At 41.1% G+C, this 26,293-nt stretch overlaps 1 long non-coding RNA gene across 2 annotated transcripts in view; it reads left to right on the top strand.

The window, feature by feature from the left end:
- Positions 1-26,293, top strand: part of LOC140070628 (uncharacterized) — a 559,504-nt gene that overhangs the window by 498,823 nt on the left and 34,388 nt on the right. The window lies entirely within an intron of this gene.

Below are 26,293 nucleotides of genomic sequence, written 5' to 3'. Positions count from 1 at the left end.
TTCAGAACTCAGGCTGAGCAGGCAGGAAGTCCTCTCCCTGTCCATTTCCTGTCCTTAACAGAATGCTGTCAATCTCACTACATGGTGTATTTAGCAATGAGTTCTGTGTGGGAAACTTCAGATCTTTTCACTATTATCACTATTTCATGCACCCCTTGATGGGGGGAGAGCCAAATGGCAATGGGCGGAGCTGAGCAGCAATGACAAAAGTAGAAACCATTTTGGGAGTGATTTTACTAGTGGGAGGAAGCAGATTAGGATGTCTGCACTGAACTTTTCAACAAATGCACAGTAGGGGCTATAAGATTTATTGTGCCTGTTCTTGATGACAGGTTCCCTTTAAATAAAAAACAAGAGTTAGATATTAGGCTACATTCACATATCATTTTTATCATCCGTTGCAAGTATAGTTTGGAGGATTCCAGAATTATACTTAAAATAGAGGACTGCAACATATCACAATTTATGCTTATACAGTCGAGGGAAATGTCCTCCTGTTCAGCCCCTTCACCCTGAAAGAGAGGAGGAGTGAACATCGGCAGCAGGCAGTGATTTACCTTAGTTAGGGTATTTCTCATGGAGTGTTACATCACAGAAGGAAGACCAACAATGTATGTTCTACGGAGGCTGGGGATGAATGCCATACATTGGCATCCATCTCCCATGGGCTATTAGGACTCATCCAGCTTGCAGTGTCCCGTGATTTTGATGCACACGATTGATTTTTGGCGCACCTGCGCTGGATTTCTTGCAATACAATTTAGGGGGCGTGCTGTCGGAGCGCGGGATTTAGCTTTAAAATTGTGTTGCAAGACAATGCACTTACATGAACCAGGAAGAAGTCCAGTCGGACATGAGCGACAAATGCACAATATCGGGTGGACAATCTTAGGCCCCTTCCACACGTGCGTTGCAGATCACGTCAGAGTGTGATCCGGGTGCGATCAGGGTTTGGTCAGTGGAAAACTGACATTTTGCATCAGAGTTCAATCAGTTTTAGGTCAGAGTTTGTTCAGTGTCTCAGTTTTTCACTCGCATCTTCAATGCAATTTCAATGCATTTTTCACGCGCAGATAACGCACGTGAAATGGACTCAGGACTGAGCTCTATCTTTTCAATGGCAATTGATGCGTGAAAAATGCATTGCACTTGCATTGCACCTGCAAGTGTCTCAGAGTGCAATGCATTTTTGATACGTCTCCATAGACTTGTATGGTGCGTTTTTCACACGCTTGACTTGCAAAAGTAGAGCATGCCGAGATTTAAACGCGCGTTTAAAAAATGTGCGTGTGTGCATGAAAAAAATGCAACTCTGAAAAAGCCCATTGATTACAATGGGACAGAGTGCAATGCAAGTTCTACGCGTCAAAAGCATGTGCCGAAAACGCGCGTGAAAAACGCAAGTGTGGAAGGGGCCTTAGTGAATCACGGCACAGTTCATTATCGTCGGACAATGCACTTTCAGTGCATTCCACGGCAGGGTAAGTCAATGTGCCCCTATGTGTCTAGGGACACGTTCAGACTGTAAATAGACATGTAAATGTAGCTTTATCCATGTCTATTATATACTCACTTTGCCTCTTCTATGTGAATCCTTTGAATATTTTTTCCACTTCTTGTACATAGCAAGTAAGCTTGAAGATCTAAAACTACCTGACTTATAATCTTTAACCTAAGGCTGGTGCCACACGTAACGCAGGGTGCGGCTTTGTCTGCGTTTTCAAACGCAGACAAAGAGGTGCGTGTGGCACCAGCCTTATAAGTTTGAGAATATTAGTTAGGCTTGGTTTACATTTACATCAGAGCCTATTACAAGTCAGACGCCAGCTGTGTCCATAGTGTTATAGATCCAATATTGTATTGATCTTTCCTTTAAGACCAGAAACAAGGAAAATGGGAACATTGCAACACATTTATATATACATTAAATAAATCTCCTGGAAAAACCCTTGAAGTTCCATCCTGCTTTTCTGCTGTCTTACTAGCAGCTTGTATTCCTCATTGAGCTGACTCATTGTCAGGTAATTGTATTAGGGAGCAATACTGCAGCATGAAAGACTATTCTGCCAGCCCTGTGTATCTGTGTGGGAATCAACAGAGACAATTTGAGAGTACATTAGACTGCAGCCTGAGTGGGGTGACCTCTCTAGGATTGGGGTTGACACTTGGACGAAGGCATGTGTCCTTTTAAAGGACAGTCCTACCAGAAGACTTTTATCTCTTTTAAATTACATTACTTGAATCGGCTTGTTCTCTTTAAGTATATCTACTCCTTCCCTTTCTGCCTGTGTCAGTCTGTTACTTGCTGATTACCGTTAAGTTGGTCATTTTCCCACCTTGTGCGTTCTTACCCATAATGCAAGTGGTTGTTCTTTTCTTCTCACAAGCTTATTGTACATTTGAAGGCATTGTTATGTACAGTTTACAGGTCATTTTTCAGCTGCCTTTCACAGTCAACTTTGTCTCCAACCACTCTCCTCCAGACAGCCAATGCAGGTATTTTTCATTTAAAGCCATCCAAATAATTCTTTTGATTGTATTCTAGTTTTGAGACCCCAATTACCATACTGTTTGGGCTACTTATGAAAAGAATAGGAACAATGGCTATACTGGAGAAATGTAGGCCTCTTAGAAATGGGTAATTTTGGTCTAGGTATGAAAAGAAGTTATGTAAACTAGATTCAAATATTTGATGAACTAAAATAAATAGATTGTCTTGATCATGGTTTTTCATTGTCCCTAAGAGCTCATGTAAACGAACGTGTGCAGCCCGTGGAAACAGGCAGTACGGTGTCCCATGGACTGCAAATATATAGAAATCCCATTTCCCAATCCCAAAGAGTTGCACTGGGACTGCCTATTACAGCTCTGGCGCGGCTGTTCGAAAACAATGCTAGTACAAAGAACAATGCTGGAATCGCTTAAAGGGGTTGTCCTGGTTTAAAAATATATATCCAGGCAGTATAAGCTCCAACATAAGCTCATCTGCTCATATCATATGTGTACACTTGTACGCATAGTAAAAAGCATGTGCCATTAGCTGATTACAAATTAATTGCTCCTGCCACCGACAATTGGAGACTTGCACCACAGAGAACAGATGCCTCTGGCCTGCAGTACTAATACATTGGTGAATAGCTTAGTGATAATGTCGCCAGGTGCCAATATGTAACAAGTGTTCTTACAAGAACAAGAGATTTATTTTTGTAGGGAGGCGAAAATTACCCTTGCAGCTCTGGGATATTCTGACCTTTCATGTTCCTAAAGGTGTTTTCCATGGATATTAGTACAATGGATTTTGCCAGCTGAGAGAGAGAAACTAAATTAAATAAAAATGTCTCTTGTCCACTTTTGCATGTTCCTTTTTTAAGAGAGCAGCTAAAATATACCACCTGGAGTGCACAATAAGAACAAGGACTGGGTACTAGCTATCATAAATCAACTTTTACTTATAGCAGTCATCACTATAGTATTCACTATATACAGCCCCAAGTATTCACTATATACAGCCCCCCAGCAATCACTATATTCAGCTCTCTCAGCAATCCCTATATACAGCCCCCCAGCAATCACTACATACAGCTCCCCCAGCAATCACTATACACAGCTCCCCCAGCAATCACTATATACAGCTCCCCCAGCAATCACTATATACAGCTCCCATTAATCACTGTATACAGCTCCCCAGCAATCACTATATACAGCTCTCCCAGCATTCACTGTATACATCCCCCAGTAATCACTGTATACAGCCCCCAGTAATCACTGTATACAGCCCCTTAGTAATCACTATATACAGCCCCCCAGTAATCACTACATGCAGCCCAGAGCAATAACTATATGCACCACCCAGTATTAATTATATACAGCCTCCTATAATAACTATATACAGCCCCCTATAATAACCATACGGAGCCCCATATAATAACTATATACAGCCCCCCTATAATAAGTATATACAGTCCCCTGTAATAACTATATGTAGCCCCCTATAATAACTGTATACAGTCCCCCTATAATAACTATATACACTCCCCTTTATAATAACTATATACAGACTCCCTATAATAACTATGCACAGCCCCATATAATAACTATATGCAGCCTCATATAATAACTATAAACAGCCTCCCTATAATAATCAACTATATATACACCCCTCAATAAAAAATATATGCATAGGTAAAATAATAAAATTGTACTCACCTTCCATCGTTCCCCCAATGGGCGCCGACCTCCTTCCATCGTGGTGTCAGGAGAGTGGATATCGAAGGTGTACCAAGATGGCGGCAGATGGTGCAGTGATGTTGCGGTGCTGTGATGTCACACACTCCACCGCCAGCAGCAGGGCGCTGCCATATTGTTCCCTCGCTCTGCCATAGACTGAAGTCTAGGCACATCTGCTAGATACGGTCCGGGGAGCCTGGACCACCCAAATCGCCCACATTTGGTGGGGGGCCCTCTGAGGGCAAAGTGGTGGTGGCCCCGGGGCACACGTCCCAGGTGCCCCCCAATAATCCTGCCCTGGTACTAATAATCTATAACTAAGGTTATGAGGAAGACTGCTACAATTTGAAACCCATTGGTGATTTACCTGATATATTTTGTAAGGCACTACATATGTTTGATAATAAAATAAAGAAGTGATTTTTTTTCATCATACCTGGAATGCTGGACATCTGCTTCTTTCTGCTATATGCGTGAACCTATTAGTGTCTTATAATTACCCTGTAAAAGTCTGAGATTAGTGGGCAACCACATTTAGGTCAAAACACATATGGGTTCAGGAGTTATTCCTTCCCAATGTGCTTTTATTACATTTCAAAATGAGGCACAATGTGTGAACGTCATTAAGGGGGCTTCTGCTGACAATTCACTAAGGGGCCTCTGCTCACATTTCATTAAGGGGGCTTCTGCTTACATTTCACTATGGGGGTCTCTGCTGACAATTCATTAATGGACTCTCTGCTGGCATTTCATTAAGGGGGCTGCTATGAGCTTTTCATTATAGTGAGCCTCTGCTGAGATTTCATTAAGGGCAGGGGCGTAATTACAGTGGTAGCAGCCATAGCAGCTGCTATGGGGCCCACATTGTCAGGGGCCCCATCATCCAACCTGACAAACTAAAGAATGGAGGATGTACCCCATTATATACATATTATGCTGCACACTGTGCAACATAATATGTGTATGAAATACATGTGATGTATATATGCTGTATCTGTGATGTATATATGCTGTATGTGTACAGAATGTATGATGTGTATATATACTGCATTATGCTCTATATGTGTACTGTGTATACAGTGTAACTATAACTCACATTTGTGAGTATATAAATATTGTACAGTATGTATTTTTTCATATTTTTTTTCCATTCAGAAGTCTGCTATGGGGCCCTTCCTCTCCTAGTTACGCCACTCATTAAGGGGGCTGCTATAAGCATTTCTTTAAAGGGGCCTCTGCTGACATTTCATTAAGCAGGCTGCTTTGAGCATTTCCTTAAAGGGATTTCTGCAGACATTTCATTAAGGGAGATGCTGTGAGCATTTGATTAATAAGAGCTGCTGGAAAGTATATCAATAAGGGAGGCTGCTGGACACTACACACAAGGTGTATGGTTCTATGAGTATAATTCTGTGTAGTATATACTTGTATTCCCAACTGTAATGTTCAGAACAGGGGCGGCAGTGAGAGTTTAGGTATAAGGGGGGCCTGATCCAGAGTTCACCCCAGGGCCCAATAGAGTCTTGTTACGCCACTGTTCATGACCTTATTACAGCTGTTTCTCTGTCAATCCTTTGCTTGCATCCCGTCTCAGCCCCTCTCCCTTCAGCCTGGCATTCTGGTTGCTAAGTAGGATCCGTAGAGTGTAAAAGGAGGGAACAGGAGATGGAGTCTATGTATTGAGAGGCCATAGAAGGGAACCTATCATCAGGATTTCCCTTTTTGACCTAATGACAGATTTTCATATGCTTTGTAATAGTGATTAACAATCTTCTTTTATAATAAACATTTTAAGTTCCATTCATAGTATACAAAAATATACCTGGCTTTATGCCATATTTGAGTCATGATGGTATCTGTTTTAACCTTGTGTCCTCCCTAGGTATTGCCGCATTCCCAAAGTCATGATCTTTCAAGCCAGGATATAAAAGAAGACATTTTTTTCGTACAGAAGGTTTTGATTTTTTAAATCTGTTAAAACATAATGAAACCTATAGAAATTTGGTATCTCCTTTACTATGTTATTGTACTGACCCAAAAAATAAAAAAGAGTTGGCACAGTGAAAGTAATAAAAGTAGAAACCACAAGAAAATGGCACAAATTTTTGGTTTGGTTTTGTCAATTTTACCACATTTGGAATTTTTCACTAGGCAGTACAGTTCGTAAAGCATATAACAAGCCCTCATGCAGCTCTACAAAAAATACAAAAACAAAATAGTTATGGATAGATAATAAATTAATATATACTATTATGTAGGAACACAGTGTGCATTGGGGACACTATAATGCAGGCATCAGTGATATTTTCAGAGGCACAGTGTGCAATAAGTTATGTCTAGGAGCAGTTGGAATAAAGTTCTGTTCTTGATGGGTAGACGTCACCTAAGACTTACTAGATGCCACCTGTGCCTATGTTTGATTTATGTTGCCATCAATGACTGACCTTCTAGAGACAACTCTGAGCAGGTGTAGCGTCATTCACAGGGGGAGATTTATCAGGCTGCCTAAGAGTAAGAATGTGCTTAGTTGCCCATGGCAACCAATTACAGCTCCCCTTTGAAATATTCATGAGCACTGGTAAAATGAAAGCTGAGCTGTAATTGGTTGCCATGGCAGCTTGATAAATCTCCCCCATAGAGAATCAGTAAGTCTATTGTTTGTAGGTGTTATCAATTGGTAATAATGTTCTCACAATTTGTTGATTTGAGTGCTTTTTAAGGTAAACTTTAGTGGGCATCATCTAGCAGGGTCAGGGCCGCATCTGCCATGAGGCGAGATGAAAATCTCGCTTCAGGCGGCAGAATGCGGGTCCCTGTAAAGGGCGGCGAAATTCGCCGCTCTAAAGTGGGCGATTCGGGCGTCCATTAACGCCCGAATCGCCCACTAGCTAAATAAATCGCGCCTGTCTCTTTAAGACACAGGCGCGATTTATATGCGGAGCGACGCAGCGCCTTTCCGGCAGCTGCGTCGCTCCGTTCTAAGCAGTGACACAGGCGTCATGACGTCACGCGCCTGTGTCACTGTGCGGAGCCGGGGCTGCCGGAAGCGCCGCGTGAGGACGGGACCCACGTGCCGAGGGAGCAGCTGCCTGCAGGTGAGTATGATTTTTATTATTTTTCATGTATTTAATTAATTAAATGTGGCTAATAATTAATAGTGGGGGGGGGGGGGGCGCTATATATATATCATATGGGGCCAGAATTATTTTATACTGGGGGGGGGGGCTTGATGGAATGCTATGTATTTTATTTGGGGCTATAATTATTTTATACTGGGGGGTGGGCGCTATATATATCATATGGGGCCAGAATTATTTTATACTGGGGGGGGGGGGCTTGATGGAATGCTATGTATTTTATTTGGGGCTATAATTATTTTATACTGGGGGGGTGGGCGCTATATATATCATATGGGGCCAGAATTATATTACACTGGGGGGGGGGGGGGTGATGGAATGCTATGTATTTTATTTGGGGCTATAATTATTTTATACTGGGGGGGGGGGTGCAATATATATTTATATTATTTGGGGCTATACCGTGATTATTTTATACTGGGGGGAATGCTATATATATTATTTGAGGCTATGATTGTTTTATACTGGGGGGATGCTATAGATATTATATGGGGCCAGAATTATTTTATACTAGGGGCAGGGGGGAGGTTCTGTATATTTTATTTGGGGATTTGGGGCTATACTTATTTTATACTGGGGGGATGCTATAGATATTATTTGGGGCTATAATTATTTTATACTGGGGGGGGATGCTATAGATATTATTTGGGGCTATAATTATTTTATACTGGGGGGGATGCTATAGATATTATTTGGGGCTATAATTATTTTATACTGGGGGGGGGGGATGCTATAGATATTATTTGGGGCTATAATTAATTTATACTGGGGGGGATTCAGTATATATTATATGGGGCCAGAATCATTTTATACTGGGTGGTGCTGTATATATTATATATCAATATATCACTAAGCTGGGGAGCTGTATATCAGGTACAGTATATTACTAAGCTGCAGTGGCTGTATATGGGATACAGTATATTACTAAGCTGGGGGGGGGCATATAGCAGGTACAGTATATTACTTAGCTGCAGGGGCTGTATATGGGATACAGTATATTACTAAGCTGGGGGGATGTATATGGGATACAGTATATTACTAAGCTGGGAGGATGTATATGGGATACAGTATATTACTAAGCTGGGGGGGGCTGTATATGGGATACAGTATATTACTAAGCTGGGGGGCTGTATATGGGATACAGTATATTACTAAGCTGGGGGATGTATATGGGATACAGTATATTACTAAGCTGGGGGGATGTATATAGGATACAGTATATTACTAAGCTGGGGATGTATATGGGATACAGTATATTACTAAGCTGGGGGGCTGTATATGGGATACAGTATATTACTAAGCTGGGGGGATGTATATGGGATACAGTATATTACTAAGCTGGGAGCACTGTATATGGGATACAGTATATTACTAAGCTGGGGGATGTATATGGGATACAGTATATTACTAAGCTGGGGGGGATGTATATGGGATACAGTATATTACTAAGCTGGGGGGGATGTATATGGGATACAGTATATTACTAAGCTGGGGGGATGTATATGGGATACAGTATATTACTAAGCTGGGGGGATGTATATGGGATACAGTATATTACTAAGCTGGGGGGATGTATATGGGATACAGTATATTACTAAGCTGGGGCTGTATATGGGATACAGTATATTACTAAGCTGGGGGATGTATATCAGGTACAGTATATTACTAAGCTGGGGGGATGTATATGGGATACAGTATATTACTAAGCTGGGGGGAGGTATATGGGATACAGTATATTACTAAGCTGGGGGGATGTATATAGGATACAGTATATTACTAAGCTGGGGGGATGTATATGGGATACAGTATATTACTAAGCTGGGGGGCTGTATATGGGATACAGTATATTACTAAGCTGGGGGGCTGTATATGGGATACAGTATATTACTAAGCTGGGGGGATGTATATGGGATACAGTATATTACTAAGCTGGGGGGATGTATATGGGATACAGTATATTACTAAGCTGGGGGGATGTATATGGGATACAGTATATTACTAAGCTGGGAGGGGGCTGTATATGTGGGGCAAGATTTTATCCCTTTATAATGAAGGGATGTTTTATATGTGGGGTAGCATGCGGACAGTTGTGTTGTGAGGAGTATATATTATTTAGGAGCACAGTGTTGTTATCCAGGAGACTTTATACTGTAAGTGACTGTGGTATTTTTAGGGACGCCGGGTGGAGATGCTGCACGGAGCTGAAGATATCCGGCCATGAATTCAGCAGTGATACGTCATGGATTGGAGAACCCGGAATAAAGTCCTACTGATGGAAGAGATTGTCATCTATAAGGTACTAGATGCCACTAATGCCTCTTAGATCCTGTAGTCAGTCACACAGTGTCAGGGAGCTGTCTGTAGGGATGTTACTTGTTAATAAAGTTTAAGGATTTACTTAACAGGGAGCGGGGGGGGGGCAGCATTTTAATATTCGCCTCAGGCAGCAAATATGCTAGAATCGGCCCTGAGCAGGGTAGGCCATTGCTTCTGTTGTGGAGGACTCACAATCTCAATACAGACCTGAGGCCATGTTAGCCTTAATTTGCCACTGAAGCGGCCAGAAAATGAGACAATTTATGGCACTATGCTTATCAAGCAGTGAAGAAATCACCCTTCTCAGTCTCTGAAAACAGGTTATGGGTGAGGATTCTGGGTGACAAACCCCAACTAATGCCATAGAGGACACACATAATTAATTATGGGTCATCAGTTTAATGCACATTAGGAGAGCTATCTGAATTGAATTTCATTCCTGGATTTTTAAAGAAGAAAAAAAATTATTTTAGTGTTTGCCAACAAAAATGAAAACCTTCTTTAATGCAGTTAGGTGTGAAAATTTCATTAACTATCATAACTGGGTGGTTGGTGCTGGAAATGATAGGTTTGTATAATTTTTTTATCTTAATACTTTATATTAAAGGGTATTCCCATCTGAGCCATTTGTAGCTTAAATAAGAATATCCCTGCCGTTGACATACAAAGGTGGTCAGAGTTGAAAATAGTTGAAACTTGGCTTTTCTGTGCTATTTCCAGATTTCCCATAGAGATAAATTGGAGTTAAGGACACAGCAAAGCTTAATGGGGCAGATTTACTTACCTGGTCCATTCGCGATCCAGCGGTGTGTCCATTCGCGATCCAGCATCGGAACGTGCTGGAGTTCACCGAGCCGGGCTGAGTGAAGGTAAGTGCAAGCTCCACGACAGATTTTTTTTTTAAATGCGGTGGTTTTTCCAAATCCGTTGGGTTTTCGTTTGGCCACGCCCCCGATTTACGTTGCGTGCATGCCAGCGCCGATGCGCCACAATCCGATCGCGTGCGCCAAAATCCCGGGGCAATTCAGGGGAAATCGGCGCAAATCGGAAATATTCGGGTAACTCGTCGGGAAAACGCAAATCGGGTCCTTAGTAAATGACCCCCAATCTGTGCTATGCTGTTACGAAGCTCCTAATAGTCACTATGCACCTCTGTTTAAGAACACATTGCAGAAAGTTAAGTTTGACTGTTTCCCTAACTCGAAATAACTTTAGTGTGGCAAAGACAGGGTTATCCTCAGATGCAAAGCAGCTTTTAGATTCAGTTGAACAACCCCTTTAAACAACTGCTGGATAGGCTGGAATCTTTTTAAGCACACCACTGGAACTTCACAGAAAACTAGTATTCAAGGGTCCAGGGTATCAGGAGGCCCCTTAACTGCTGCTCTCTTATACAGGCTAAATTTATACACAAAAATGTTTCCTCCACAGAGTCCCCACAGTGTGCAGGTTCATCCTGTACATTTCCCTAATGAATTCTGGAGAAACTAGCACAGGTATAAATAGCATTATTAATAAATGAATCTTTGCAGCTGTTTGTAAAATTCACATTATTCTGCACATTTAGGGAAGGAATTTCATAGCTACTCTGTTTGGATGCCCACAGCACAATAATAATCTCAGTTGTACTTAATGAAAATAATAGAAATCCAGGCTGCCCTGCTGGACCCCATCAAGACAGTTCTTTTTCTTTAGCATAAATATGCTAAATCTGCAAGGGGTCCTAATTCACCCGTGCCGAAAATTTGTATTGTTTAGTTCGTAAACAACAGCAAGTCAGGCTTTGTTCCTTTGTGCTCTTATTAATCCCAGCCCCCCTCCCTTTTCCCACCAACGCATGCTGGATTACACAAAGCAAAAGTCATTAATTTTTATCTCTGACTATCTGTAGGGTTTTTAATGTGGCCTGGCTTCCTTATGCACCACCAATTACATGTCATAAGTGCTTGTAGATGCTGGAGCTGTATCATGGGCTGATGAATGACTGCTCGCTGCTTGATTAGTATGCAGGAGCCGTGCTAAGCACCGAGCAGCTGGCATGCCAATGAGGGTCTGACTCCGCTGGTCAAGGCATCTGGACATGAATTCAATATGGATCGCTTTAATTAAATGGCTAAGCGCACAAGAAGCAAAGAAACAACTCCATCATTGAGTCAAACTGGAAAATATAGTCTATATGAGAAAAATCGGGCTACTGAAAAAGAGAGAAAGGTAGACATGTAGTGTGTCAGGACAGCAGGAAAGGGAAAGCAGAGAATGGACAATTGGGGACAAACAACAGTGGCATCTTAGATAAAAGCTAGGAAAGGTCACAGTGTGCTTTAAATTAGACTGGTACTCAAAATACTGTAGAGTGAAAAAAATATTCCCCAGTCAAATGTGCTGATATGTTTTCATTAGTGCAATTTGCTTTTATAAGATATTCTGATATCAGTGTTTTGCTTAAAAGGGGTATTCTGGGAATATGTACGTCTTGTACAAAACCCCATAATGCTATAAATAAATGAATACAACAAAACTCAATGTCATTAATCACAAAACAGAGCTTAAATAGTTTGCTTTTATTATTCACAAAATTTTAAGGGCTTTCAAAAGTAGGTGGAGTTATCTCCAAGATGGCCACCATCTACAACTACAACGCCTATGATCCTTCAGTTCTCAGTAACAGCAGTTCCCGGAACTGACCGCGTATGGCGAGGGCTTGGTAGGCTTGTCAACCAATTGACATATATTTACATTGGCCAGTTTTGAAAGGATTAAAGATGCTTAAAGGGGTATTTTGGCAATATGAACACACAAAACCTATAATGCTATAAATAAATGAGTATAAAACAAAACTCAATGTTTGACTTTATGTTTCCCAAAATGTTATGGACTAAAGTATGCAGGGTTATCACCAAGATGGCCACCACTGGAAACTACTACTCCCACGGTCCTTTAGTTCTCAGTAACTCCTCCTCCCTCTTATGCTCTGCCTCCAGAGATGATGTAACAGACTGTCCTGCTCTGTTACCATAGTAATGATGTGTAACTGCCATCACTGCACATTACCTCACTAAGATGACATCTAACCACACACCGACCATACTGGATGCACCGACTACAGCCAAATGTAGTGATGATCACATGACCTGCCTAGGCAGGTGCAGGACATGTGATACAGACATGTAACCAGTGGCCATCTTCTGTCCTGTGTCTCCTCCACGTGGACAAAGTCACAGGACTGATAAAGGGCCAGTAGCATTAAATGTATGTCCATAACATTTCTCCTTTAAGAGGAGCAACATTTTAAATAACAACTAATTAGACATGAGCTTATATTTTAATGACCCATTTAATAATATGAATTATGCTTATTCCTGGAATACCCCTAATGGGCTGAAGATATCTACGAATCAAGTATATGCAGTTATTGTAGAGCTTTCCAGAGCTGGACCAACAACTAGTAACAGTGTGCAGTAGTTCCTGGCTTTTTAGATGATTGACAATTAGGTTCCTCACTTAATCCAAGCCACCCCAAGAATAGAGCCTAAATACACAGGTGAGTCCGCTTGGTTGCTTCCCTTCAGCTTCTCCCTTCCTGGCCCAGCATGATTGACATGTCTCTCATTTTAGCAACGCACCAATAGGCCCAAGTCCAAATTTTGAATCTATACCTAAATCCTCTAATTCCCACACTTTATACTTGAGGATATTCAAATATGTATACAATGCTTGAGAAAGTTGGGTGCCACCACCGAAACGTTACATTGGAATAAACTACACCTTTTAACTTTGATGCCTATTTTTGGATTTTTTTCAAATATGTATAGATACATACACATATATGTATATATACATTCATACATATACATGCATATATACATTCATACATATGTATTTCTCACATACATACCATTTATTAGCTACACACACATATACACACATACACCATATATATACAACACTTACCTATATTTAACCCCTAGGGGACTCAGCCTCTTTTGGCCTAAAGGACGCGGCCCCATTTTTCAAATCTGGCCTGTGCCACTATAAGTGGTTATAGCGTGGCAACGCTATGAGATATCCAGGGGATTTTGAGATTGTTTTCTCGTGACACATTGTACTTCAAATTAGTTTAAAAATTTGGATGCAATCTTTTGCGTTTAGTTATGAAAAAAAACAAAATTTGGCAAAAATTTTGAAAAATTCTTTATTTTCAACGTTCTAAATTCTCTACTTTTGATGCAGATAGTCATAGCACCCAAATAAATTCATAACTTACATTTCCCAAATGTCTGCTTTATGTTGGCATGGTTTTTTTAAGATTCCACATATTTTACTAGAATGTTATGAGGCTCAGAATTTGGGTGCCATTTTTCACATTTTTTGTAAAATCGCCAAAACCCGTACTTAGATGGACCGGCTCAACTTCTAATTGACACTGAGAGGCCTAAATAATAGCGACACTCATAAATTACCCCATTGTGGAAACTACACCCCTCAATGTATGAAAAACCACTTTTAAGAAGTTTGTTAACCCTTTACGTGTTTTATAGGGGTTAAAACAAAATGGAGGTGGAGTCTGCAAATTGTAATATTTTTTCACAATACACTCATTTTGGGTGGAAAATTAAACATTTATAATGGATTAAATGAAAAAAGGCTCCACAAAGTTTAATACCCAATTTCTCCCGAGTACACCGATACCCCATATGTGCTGGTAACCTGCTGTGTGGGCGCACGGCCGGGCATAGAAGGGAAGGAGGCGCCATCCAAATCAGATTTGCTATGTCACATTGTACAGGCTATAATTTTTTTCTTTTTTTTATTGAGGACCTATAGGGGCTTATTTTTTTGCCACATGAGATGCACTTTTCTAATACATAATTTTGGGGCCTCTATAGCTAATTGGTGAGATTTAATTAACTCTTTGTTGGTGGAGGAAATGAAAATCATCAATTTTTAGGAAAATTTTTATGTGTTTTTTTTTTGTCCGTTAACCATACCATAAAAATAGTACATTATTTTTATTCTATGGGTCGCCACGATTATGAAAATACTTCATTTATATATATTTTTTATTTTTTCCCATTTTTACTGAATAAAAAGTAATTTGGCAAAATTGTTGTTAATTTTAGCATCACCGTCTTTCATATGCATAACTTTTTTATTTTTCACCTCACAAATTTGTTTAAGGGCTTATTTTTTGCAAGAATGATAGCTCTTTTTAGTGGTCTTATTTTAGATTGCGTAACTTTTTAAAATCACTTTTTTTAGAGCATTTTTAAAGGGCATTAATAAAAAAATCATCTTTTTCAGAGAGAGTTTTTTTAGGTTGTTTTTTACCGGGTTCACTTTGCGGATCTAATAACGATTCTGTTTTATTATACAGATTGTTACAGACGCAGGGATACCAAATATGTGGGGGTTTTGTGTATTTTATTCAATTGTACTGAATAAAAACTAATTTGGAGAAAATCTTGTTCATTTTAGCATCACCATCTTTTTATATGCATAACTTTTTTATTTTTTGGCTGACAAATCTTGTTAGGGGCTTATTTTTTGCGAGAACAGTTGTTCTTTTTAGTGGGCTTATTTTAGAGTGCATAAAATTTTTTAAATAACTTTTTAGAGCATTTTTTATAGGGTATTAATTAAAAATTATCTTTTTTTGGAACGTTTTTTGCGTTTTTTTCCTCCGGCGTTTACCGTGCGGGTCCAGTAACAATTCTGTTTTATTATGCAGATTCTTACGGACGCGGCAATACCAAATATGCAGGTTTTTTTGTGTTTTTATGTTTTTTATACTGTATTAAGTTTTTTTATGGGAAAGTGACATTTTAGGGGCTTATATTTTATGTATTTATTTTTTATTTATCATAATGTGTAGTGTTAAGTGTTTTTGCATTTTTTTACTTATACATACTTGAACTTAAACCAGTGATGCTCTGATCGCTGGTTTAAGTTCAATACACTGCTCTACAATACCATTTTATTGTAGAGCAGTGTAAACTGTCTGAGCAAGCTTGCGCATGCTCAGACAGTTTGCAGTCAGACCCGGAAGGGGTCTGGCTGCCATGGAGACCGGGCAGCTCCGGGGCACATGCCAGTCCTCGGAGCTGCCCAGAAGAGGATCGGATCCCCCGGTAAGCGGCACGGGGGATCCGATCCACAGCAGGAACACCCTTACACGCCGCGGTCATGCTTGACCGCGGCGTGTAAGGGGTTAACACCCGCGATCGGAGTCGGCTCCGATCGCGGGTGTTACAGCGCGGTGTCAGCTGTAATAGACAGCTGACAGCCGCTGCTTCTGGTACCGGCTCCGTTCGTGAGCCGGTCCCAGAAGCTGGACGTTATACTACGTCCCGGTGCGCTAAGCATCTAGCCCCGGGGATGTAGTATAACCAACATGGGGAGAGAAAAAGAACTGGACCGCACATCCACACATACCACAATGATCTAATGCCGCTAGGCTACATTATATAAACGAACTCGAGGTTCTTGGTAACATTTTGATCAAATTGTGTAAGCCCACCAACCACTTCACGGTGAACTCTTTATGGTGGGTCCCTACGCTATTTTGTGCAGCGTCACATGGCGTCCACCCCCGCCGCAGCACAGCGCCGGCAGGGACCAAGACCCGGTTGCCCCCCAGTACCCATACTGGCGGGCATAGCCCCCATGGCTCCGGGCCCGGGCCCCCACCGGCACCGCACCACAGAAGCGGCGGACGCCATGCAACACCGCACCATGTGAACGGGAAAAAAAAGGCTCACAATGTGTGAACAGATGTAAAACTCACCGTTCGTTTATATAATGTAGCCTAGCGGCATTAGATCATTGTGGTATGTGTGGATGTGCGGTCCAGTTCTTTTTCTCTCCCCATGTTGATGTAGTATAACGTCGTGGTGCGCCTAGGGGTTAAACACACTATATATAATCTACACGCACATACAAACATAAACCTAAATATGTACCAGCAGTGAAGATAACACAAATATACCAGCAATGGTATGAATGAATAAACCACATTCAAAGAATAAACCACATACATAAATATATACCACAAAAAATGTAGGCTGTCAGACAGACACAGACATCACTCTTCTCTCTGTGGTAACCAGATCAGTCCTAGCGCTCATGCTGATGGACTTCTTACAAGAGACAATTCTTTTGCATCAGGTTTAAAATGTCATGGTGACTTCTTTGCCCCTGATGTCTCCAGCTCGAAATACCACAATCACACACAGTAAGTATAATGTCCCCTGGATAACAACAGTTTCTGGCGTAGAAGCACTGGGATAATCGCAACTATGCCATGTGGGTGTGGAGGGGGCATAAAAGGGTGTGGCAAAGTTGGAAGACGCGCGTTGTTCCTGCCCTGTGTCTCTGTACTTTTTTAAAACTTTGGTTTGCAGGTTTTTACACAAAAAACCTAAACCTCTTGATGTATCCATTGGGGCAATGGGGCATGGTCATTATCATACGCTGGCGCTCAAGGACACAGTATGGAGGAAGTCTTTCTTTTGGCTTGATCTAACACATTAAAGTCTACAGAAATGTTGCGTATAATGATTCCAGGACATGAGAAATACCTCAGGCCTTTTCAAGGATTTTACCAATTTCTAGTTATTGTGTATATATATATATATATACGCCTCTAGTCTTTTTGCCTTTATTGTACACTGAGTTAATAGGGGCTATTTATTATCGCCTATTAAACAGAAAACTGGCAGAATTTTCTCTTGCTGCGCCTCTTATTTCTGTGTCGGCACCACTATTTTGGTTATTTTCTGACATTCAAGACTTTTTTTTTTTTTGCTCAAAATTGTGGCGCCACTTGTGAATTTGTTACTCTTTTAGTTTTCTGACTCCTTTTGTTTTTGGCGCAAAATTAGAGCAGCTAAAAGTGGGTCTACGGAGTTCTATTTCACCTTCATGAATGAGGAGACATACTTATTCAAAGAGTATAGGCACTGTTCAATTCTTTTTTTTTTCTCAATGATTAATCTTCAAGTCAAGTTTACTAAAGCATACAAATTGCCCTTTTAGGAACCAATATATTATGGAAAGTGAATAATGATCATTTTCTTGCCAAGTAGAAAAAAAATTAAGTAATAATATTATATATTTTGCACTTTGACAATTGTGACACATTCAAGGTTCTGTTTAATATAATGGTGTAAACCTCACTAGTATGGATGTGCTTGCACAGAATGCTCAGCACTCCTCATCTCCTAATGCAGCAGCGCTGACACATCCCAAGATTCATTCACAGGGGCACCATTAAGCAGCGAGTGAGCAGATTTCTCATCTACCAATCTAACAAGTTCATGGTCCTCTTCATACTGAGTTGCAAATAATATTTTTGTCACTTCAGTTGCCTTGCTGCAGTCACCTGTCCCAAGCCGTAGCGGAGACATTGAGGTTATATGGTGAAAGTGGTGGGGTTGTGATATTAATATTTATTTGCTATACAATCTCCTTTTCTCTCTGTGGGATCAGGGAAGCTGTGCGCCAGGCTCTGACCATTAAAAGAGAGCTCTTTTTATGGTCATATTAAGGAGCGGGGGATCATCTGGCAGGCAAAGGGTTATAAGCATCCATATGCATCTACTATCTTGCTCATCTCATCACTTTAATAGTGGACTGCAGGTATGTTGCCATGTGAACAGGCCGACATGTCTCCATGGAAACAGCCAGATTGCAGCACACCAGTCTGGGATCTAGACAATTTTTTTTTTATTATCGCTCCTGTTTTTTTCTTTTGTTAAATTTACAGAAGTGCTTCCAGGGGAGCGTGGCTGCTGCTCTCTTCCTACTTACTAAGATCTTCCTCCATGCTTATCCTGGCTTTTATAAACAGTGATGAAGATCGCTTTAGGATGGAATAGCGCTTGCAGGCGCAGCACGTATTTCTATTCACTCTGAATTGGTCAGTTTTACAGAGCGTGCCATTGTAATGAAGGCACTTAGGCTCATTTCCTACATCTGACCTGCCCCACACCCTTGGCTTCAGTACTATAGGTTTTTTTATGCAAAAATAAAAAGGCCCTTGACTTTGCAAAAATATTCTTTTCTCTTATGAATTCCCTAAATGTTACAAGCTCACATATTCTGTAGACATCAGGGTATAAAATTATGTCGCATCTGAGTTCAGAGTGGTAAATTGTGATTTGAGAGAAAAAAAGTTTAATTTTTTCTTGTGTATTTTTCACTTCTGGGATAAAATGTGTGAAAGTGGGTGTGTTACATGGGGCATGGGGCATTGTCTGGCAAATTTACTATAATTTGTATCGGAAAAGAATATAAATTATAGCTCAAAAGTATGCCAGCTTATTGCTGCCGTAGATTTGAGTTGCAGCCACAGAACATGCACTTATTCAATGAATTGAAACAAAACTCTGTAGAGGGGAGGTCAAGATGGGCACAGGAAGTAAAGACACCCAGATTGAGACTATGAAACTTATGTAACACATGTATCTTTTTTTTCTCTGTGGCTTTCCTTGTGTACTTGTTTTTTGCTCTTTCTTCCGATGGAATCTATCTTTGGCTTTGGTTGCCTGTGATGCATGTGTTTGTATAGTTTCTCTCTTTGTTTTTTCTTTTTTTGTATGACAATTACAGGCTCCATTGGAAAAGATTGCACAAAGCCGAAATCTGAGTATGACTAGTGGTGGTACTGTATGGAATTGCGCCTAAAAAGGTGTTAATTTGTGCAAAAATGGGGGTAAAATTGGCACAATACAAAGGAAACATCTGTCTTGCAAAGATAGATTAGACACACACCAACAAACTTCTTGACAACCGGCATAGGCACAAAAAATGTGCAAAAACTTCCAATAAGGCAAAAAAAATGCACAAAAAGAAAAGAATAAAAACAAGCCAATTTAGAAATACATTCCCCATTAAGGTTGGAGCAGTGAATATATGCAGTACAGAGACATATGTACTACAGCTTACTGCCACTTTTGAGATGCAGATATTCAGAAGTCCCAAAAGCATTCCCACTAAGAAGAAAGCAGCTGGACCAGGATCTACTGGTAGATCACTGAAAGGTCCTGGATAGATCACAACAAGTGTTTACACTAATGAGGACTATCCCTAATCACACACTGATGTCAATAACTTTGTCAAAAGTCTTATACATCCTAATACAGTGGTAGCCAATATACAAAAAAATCCCTTTATTCATACTAGTCACCCCATTCAGAGAAGGTCCAAACCACAAACCGATTTCTGTTTCTCACCAGTCACTTACCTGCTCTTTTCTATTAGATAAATATATATATATATAATGTATATATTAGTCCCAGGGGAGTCTCACCCAACATCAGTAAAGAGTGACGGCGAGAAAATATAGTAGTACAAGTCCATAAAATACTAAAAATTCATAAAACATATAAATATATATACATATAAAAATATATAAAAATTCAAAAAACATATAAATTCATAAAACATATATGAAGCAGAGAAGATTGTATATATTTTATATGTTTTTTTCTATTGAAAAAACTGCTGAGCAGAAGTGTGAATCTGCCCCAGTGAGGTTATGGATCTATGTGTCACCCATCACAGGTACCAGATTCTTCTGTATTTTAAGAGATGGTTCTGCTTGTAAATTGTCCTGTAATGCTGTATTGAAGATTGCAGAGAGGAAAGAGGGAAAGCAGAGAAAATGTGACAGTCAGAATGGAGAGGAGAATTTCCACTGAAGAAAGTATGATATAAGGAAGTGCAGAATGATATTCAGTATACTGTCAGATGTGTGTAGGGGGGGGGGGGGGGGATATGAGGATGAAAAGTTGTTTCTAAGGAAGAACTTCTTTAAGCGTGCCTTAGGCTACATTGAGACTACCGTATGGGGGATGTATGTACGTCCGCCAGCTTGCAGCCGTACATACGTCCCCCGTAGATGGCAATGGCCACACGAAACGACACGTTTGACACCGAACCGTTCCATACACGGGGGAAAAGATAGGTCATGTCCTATCATTCCTCGTAGTATGGCCCGTACACCGTGCATTTCTATGTAAAAGGGGAGAGGTCACCGTGCGGGCATACGTTCATGTACATGCAACCTTAACTTTGACTTCTTAATTTTTTTATAGCTATTCTGGGAAGTTTGTCATTCTGGACGTAGATGTCATAAAATATATTGTTAGGGGGGATTACAATGACTGCATTTGACAATGATTGTATAAAGATAATTTTTCATCAATCTTGTGTTCTATGTCTTACAAATGTCTTAACATAAAAGGGCAACTAACTGAACTAGAAGTTGAAACCAGTCAGTATGGATGACCAGAGTGTTATCAGCTTCTGTTCCACTTATTTAGTTTCTGTTCCCCTTCGTATGCTTTTCACCTCCCCTGCTCTTCCGACATACAATTACCATATATACTCGAATATAAGCCGTCTCGAGTATGAGCCGAGACCCCTAATTTTACCACAGAAAACTGAGAAAACCTATTGTCTCGAGTATAAGCCGAGGGTGTAGTATACAGCCAGCCAGCCCCCATGTAGTATAAGCCAGCCCCCATGTAGTATACAGCCAGCCCCACGTAGCATACAGCCTGCCCCCCTGTAGTATACAGCCTGCCCCATGTAGTATACAGCCTGCCCCATGTAGTATACAGCCAGTCCCATGTAGCATACAGCCTGCCCCATGTAATATACAGCCTGCCCCATGTAGTATACAGCCAGCCCTCATGTAGTATACAGCCTGCCCCATGTAGTATACAGCCAGCCCCCATGTAGTATACAGCCAGCCTGCCCCCAGTAGTATACAGCCAGCCCCCATGTAGTATACAGCCAGCCCCCATGTAGTATACAGCCAACCCCCATGTAGTATACAGCCTGCCCCCCGGAGTTTGTCAAGCAGAAAAAAAAATAAACTTAATACTCACCCTCCGGTGTCCCCGATGTTCGTCGCGGCTCACGGTGGCTCCCGATCCCTGTTGCAGCTCCCGGCGGCTCCTTCTCCCTTCTATCTTCTGTAGCCGGCAGAGTCACGTCCATGCGATCTGCCGGCCATCGCACACTACGATGCGCCGCTGTCGCCGCTGATGATGTCATCAGTGGTGACACTGCCGCATCATAGTGTGCGACGGCCGGCAGATCGAATGGACATGAATCTGCCGGCTAGAGAAGATAGAAGAGGAGACACGAGGAGCCGCGGGGAGCTGCCGGGAGCCACGACGGGGATAGGGAGCTGCTGGGAGCCGCAATGAACATCGAGGACACAGGAGGGTGAATATTAATTTTTTTTTTTAAATTGACTCGTGTATTATACACAAGTATATACGGTATATGCTGCTTATTATCGAACAAGGGAGCAAATAATAGACACATAAAAACACTGTCTTTGTCAAAGCTGCAATACTGTATATCTGAAGTAAAAGGACTTTGTTTACAACATGTTTCATGGGAGGGGAGGAGGTCATGTGACAGTGTATGAAGCAGGGCTAGATGTGTCCAAGACAGTGAATGCAGATGTCTCCTGCACAGAATAGTGAAGTACAAGATCATAAAATACAGCCATAACCATCTGACCATCTGAAGAAGCACTTAGGGGATGCAAAAAGAAATTGTTGTGCAACTTGAATCAAATGCATTTAGTCAAGCAATGTTGTGTGTTCAATAGCATGACGTTTCTCAAATTACATTTATTTTTCCATAAAATAATTATAACACAATCTGCAGTGTATTATAAAGCATAGACAAATAGGTGAACATCACTGTTCTGGATATGTGCATTCAAACATCTGGCAGGGCTAGAGTGTGGTTAGAAATTTTCACTATTATTGTGAGATGACTTGGACATCCAATAATGACATTGTATTGTCATTACTGGTATAGGGCAATGAATCCTGGTTGCCAGGTGGTAATAGAAGATATTGTTAGTCATTTCCCCTCACTTTTCAAGAATCTCACTGTGTAGCATTAGTGTAGTTTAGATGCGAAAGAATTGTCCTAAACTGATTTTGAAATTCTGATGTGATGAATGACAATTGAAGTAATGGCTACTATAGGTATGTTGAAGAGAAGGCAGTAAGCAATGAGTACCCTCATGGAACATCCTTCTGCATGGTGTTATGTATTATAACAATAGGTCATCAACATCAGATCTACTGTAAGTCCTTAACTTACTTGCTTGTTATGTCTGCCAGGGGATGATCTCTCTCTTCTTATGTCCAGGAATGAGCAGATTCTCTTAAAAAGACTTATTTAATTTATTCAAATGAACCAGAGGCGCTCCGGCCCACATCACCGGAGCGGCCTTTCGGCTCCCCCGTCTGATAATGTATGCACATCCCCTCCGTGTTCATTGCAGCCGGGTCACACCCATAGTTAGAGACATCTGCGGAACGGCAGGCGGGAGCAGGATGTGAAGAGGAGTTCTACATTATCAGACAGTGTGACGTAAGCTATAAATAGTTTAATAAAGTCTTTTTTAGGAGAATATATCCATTCCTGGACATATGAAGAGCGAGGTTATCCCCTGACAGACATAACAATCAAGCAAGTTTAGGACATCTACCGTCATTAAATCTAACAGTAGATGTCCTTTAAAGGAATGTGTGTTGAGGCCAGGGATTGGTGTAGAAATCATGTACGCAATGACTGTGATGTTATCCCCTAAAGCAGTGGTGGCGAACATATGGCACTGGTGCCAGAGGCGGCACTTGGAGCCCTCTCTGTGGGCACCCAGGCCATCACTCCAGCATGAAGTTCACCAGACAGGACTCAAAGAATCTTCCTGCAGAATCTTCCTACAGTGATAGACAAATTTGCCCTCCTCCTTTCAACTGCGTTGGTGTCTTTAGGAGGCTGAACGATTTAAAGTTGTCAAAGAACAAGGAGAAATAAATTTCTGCTTAAGTTGCTGTGCTGGCACTTTGCAATAAATAAGTGGCTTTTGGTTGAAGTTTGGGCACTCAGGCTCTAAAAGGTTCACCATCACTGCCCTAAAGTCTACTGCCAGCAGAAGCTTTGGTAGTAGAATGTCACCACAGGAGCCAGGAACACCCTCTAAAGGGGTAAGCATAGACTTTTCTTCTGTTTCCTCCCATTCCCTTGCATTGCAAGAAACAAAATGTAACTGTTCTTCCAGCTCCCTTCTCAAAATCAGCTAATCATGAAATTCCCCAGTGTAGGATCCCCCCGATCTGATATTAATGAGCTCACAATCAAAATAGCGCCTCAGTATTGCTTGAGGATTGATTGTATGCACCTTTATTGACCTGTTGTTTGGAGGAGCAAAATAAATGGAAAACATCTGTCTGTTACCTGCACATAGTAGGGGAGATATATTAATGTGTCAGTCCTTAGACTAGTGCAGAGTAGAATGGGACAGTTCTCTGCTGTGCTATATTAAGCATTGTGTCTGATTCTGGATGATTGATCTGGTAAAGTATAAGCCCCCTTTCACATTTGCGAGTATGATGCACTGAACTCGCATCACACTCACAGCATGTCCGTCCTGGATCGCCCGGCTTGAATGCTGCAAACCAGAACTGAACTCAGAATGTCAGTTGGGTTTGCAGCGTTTGGGCCAGGCGATCCAGGCAGCATATGCTGCTAGTGTGATGCGAGTTCAGCGCATCAAACTCTCAAGTGTGAAAGGGACCTAAGACTGACAAGTTGTACTTTGCACCTCCAATTAGTTGGTCTAGTTTGCTGCACCACAATATTTTATGGCTTTTTTATGGAATCACCACACCCCCTTTACCGCCACTCCCTTTTTTCGGACATGTCAGAAAATGACCTAAAAATAGTCAGCACTGCAGCATATTGCAGCTTCATCCTGTTTAAATAAGTCAGAAAAGCTTGCAGTACCTTTCAGTTGGACCAATCATCCATCGATCTGATATTGATGGTCTATCTTAACATCATCTTTACAGACGTATGTTTATAAGTATATAGCTGAGCAACTATTGGTTTCCCCGTTAGGTTTATAGGAAATGCAGAAGAAGAGTGAAGAAAACTGTGAGGCAAACTGAGTACATTTGATGGTGAGCTTTCGAGAATACTAGTTCTCTTCGTCAGACATGATGTTATGCATGAAACGGAAAAATTCACAGATTTTATTTATACACACTAGGCAGTGATAATCAAAGGATATTAAAAAAAAACTTTAAAAGAACAGATTGATAAATACGGGACATCTTATTTACGACAGGATGGCAATAAACAGACTAAAAACCTGTGAGGCATAATAAGAGAGCCCTGGCTATTATCTGCTTGTGCCCCCCAGGTCAGAGATAGGAGGTCATGAAGCTGGCATGAATGTTAAGACCACTATGTAAGGTGTTAAATCTCTGCATTAATTTATACTCCCATACTTTTGTTTCCCTCTGTGTCTTAAAATATCCCATTAAAATAGTAATCTGCAAATCTTCCATAGTGTGGTCATCTGTGGAAAATTTGTGCAGCTACTGGGAGATCTTTCCTTTCATTTTTAATATTAGATCAGTGCAAGTTCATGCGCTGATGTAGTCCTTGGCATGTTTCCCCAGCATAAAGTCCTGTGGTTGGACACTGTTGACACATAATAAGGTAGAACACATTAGAAGACCTGCAGGAAAATGTCCCCTTGATCTTATGTACCTGCTGTGATTGAGGTACAGGTACATGGTCACCTGTGCGAATGTGCTGACATGTCTTACACCTGCTTTTCAGCCTGGGAGAGGTACCATTTTCTGATGGGGTCTCAGGGCACACCGGACAACCAGTTGTTTCAGGTTTGGTGGTTGCCAGAAGAACAGGAGAGGAGGGACTGGAACTATTTAATTTAGTCTTGTATCTTTATGCAGAATCAGTTGTAGTTCCTTGGCAATATCACATAGGATCTCCAGTTGTGGGCTGTAAGTGACTACTAGGGGTACCCTGGCCTCCTGTTGGGTCTCCTTATATATGACTTATATATATGAGTAAAGTCTCTGTTGATGGCTGCTGCTTTTCTTATTTTGCTGTCGGTCACTTTTGGTCTCTAGCCCAAATGGAGAAATTCAGACCTGAGCTCCAGGAGGTGTTTTTCTAGATCTGTCTTGTCTGAACAGTTATGGTTGTAGCGTATGGCCTGGCTGTATATGATAGACTGTCTGGTATGTTTGGGGTGGAAGCTGTTATTTCTCAGGTAGGCTGTTCTGCTGTTGGTTTATGGAATATTGTTGTGGTTAAGCAGCTGTCTTTTATTTGTTTTGTGGTATCCAGAAAGTTTATTTCCTTATCTGAATAGCTTATTTTCAGATTGATGGTGGGGTGAAAGTTGTTGTAACCCTCATGGAATTGAAGCAGGACCTCCCCACCTGTAGTCCTGATGTGTCATCAATGTAACAGAGTTAGATCATGGGTTTTGTGGTGCATGTAGATAAGTAAGCACCTTACAGTTCAGCCATAAAAATATCTGTGGCATACTGTTGTGCACACCTTGAACCTATTGATGTTCCCATACAGATCCTCTCGAAATGAAAAATGGTTGTGGGTGAGCACAAATTTTATGAGTTATGTAGACCAGTTCTGTTGGTAGGTTGTGATTCTCCATGTGTGCCCGACATGCTACTATTCCATCTTTGTGGGGTATGTCGGTGTATAGAGATTCCACATCTATGATGGCCAGAATT

This window comes from Engystomops pustulosus, chromosome 7, assembly GCF_040894005.1.
Source record: "Engystomops pustulosus chromosome 7, aEngPut4.maternal, whole genome shotgun sequence".
In the NCBI taxonomy this organism is placed as follows: domain Eukaryota; kingdom Metazoa; phylum Chordata; class Amphibia; order Anura; family Leptodactylidae; genus Engystomops; species Engystomops pustulosus.
Note: the sequence above shows the minus strand (reverse complement) of the source record. Positions and strands in the feature narration are given on the sequence as shown.